The sequence below is a fragment of the Protopterus annectens genome, chromosome 7.part0 (genome assembly GCF_019279795.1).
Source record: "Protopterus annectens isolate FY-2018-M chromosome 7.part0, PAN1.0, whole genome shotgun sequence".
NCBI classification, from domain to species: Eukaryota; Metazoa; Chordata; order Ceratodontiformes; family Protopteridae; genus Protopterus; species Protopterus annectens.
In genome coordinates this window covers 1,571,460,550-1,571,461,587 of record NC_056739.1, presented here as the reverse complement: position 1 = coordinate 1,571,461,587, position 1,038 = coordinate 1,571,460,550, and the positions used below count along the sequence as shown (strand labels likewise).

At 40.8% G+C, this 1,038-nt stretch overlaps 1 non-coding gene across 1 annotated transcript; it reads right to left on the bottom strand.

Annotated features, from left to right (window-relative positions):
- Positions 1-682: 682 nt before the first annotated feature.
- On the bottom strand, positions 683-755 carry TRNAF-GAA. Its single transcript has one exon. It is a non-coding gene; the product is annotated as a tRNA-Phe (tRNA).
- Between the last annotated feature and the right edge of the window lie 283 nt (positions 756-1,038).

Genomic DNA, 1,038 nt, shown 5'->3' with positions numbered 1-1,038 from the left:
GGTACACCACTTGTGACAGGCTTTGAGTCTGACATGGCGCCAGCAACTCTGACCCTGTGGGTTCTGTCACTCAGCCAGTTTGCAACCCATCTTGTGATGTATGGGTTAACATTTAAGCTGATGAGTTTTTCAATGATACCCGAGTGGGGTATTGTATCAAAGGCCTTCGCCAGATCGAGGTAGGCTGTATGGACTGCCTTTCCCTCATCAATGGCTTTGGTGACTGTTTGAAAAAGTCAACCAAGTTTAGAAGGCATGATCTGCCTTTGACAAAGCCAAACTGGGATGGATCCAAAGTCTGCAAATTCCCTATGTCTTTATTTATGAGGTCCATTATGATCCTCTCCATGGCTTTGCAGATAAGGCTTGTCAAGCTAATGGGCGGTAATTTCCAGGTTCGGTGGAGGCACCGCCTTTGTGAAGTGGGACCACAGTTGCAGTGCGCCACTCCTGGGTATTATCCAGAGGTAAGACTATGATTAAACAGCTGTCCTAGCTGTGGGTTTAATTCCTCGTTGAGTTCGTGGAGCACACAGCCGGGGACACCATCAGGTCCCATGGATGCTGTGTTTTTTGCTTTGGAGAGAGCAGTTCTCACTTGGGTGTTGGAGATGTTTGGGGGCTGCAATAGATATCTCTCCTTTTGGGGAGGGGGAGAAGTTTGCACTGAAAAAGGATTCTTTGCCGAAACCCGGGATTGAACCAGGGACCTTTAGATCTTCAGTCTAACGCTCTCCCAACTGAGCTATTTCGGCTCACACACATACATATATATATATATATATATATATATATATATATATATATATATATATATATACATATATATATACATATATATATATATATATATATACACATATATATATATGTATATATATATATATATATACACACACACACACACACACACACACACACACACACACACACACACACACACACATACATATATAGAGATTGAGATACACATATAGATAGATCTATATGTCTATCTCTATCTCTATATCTATGTATATATATGTAATAAGGTAATCA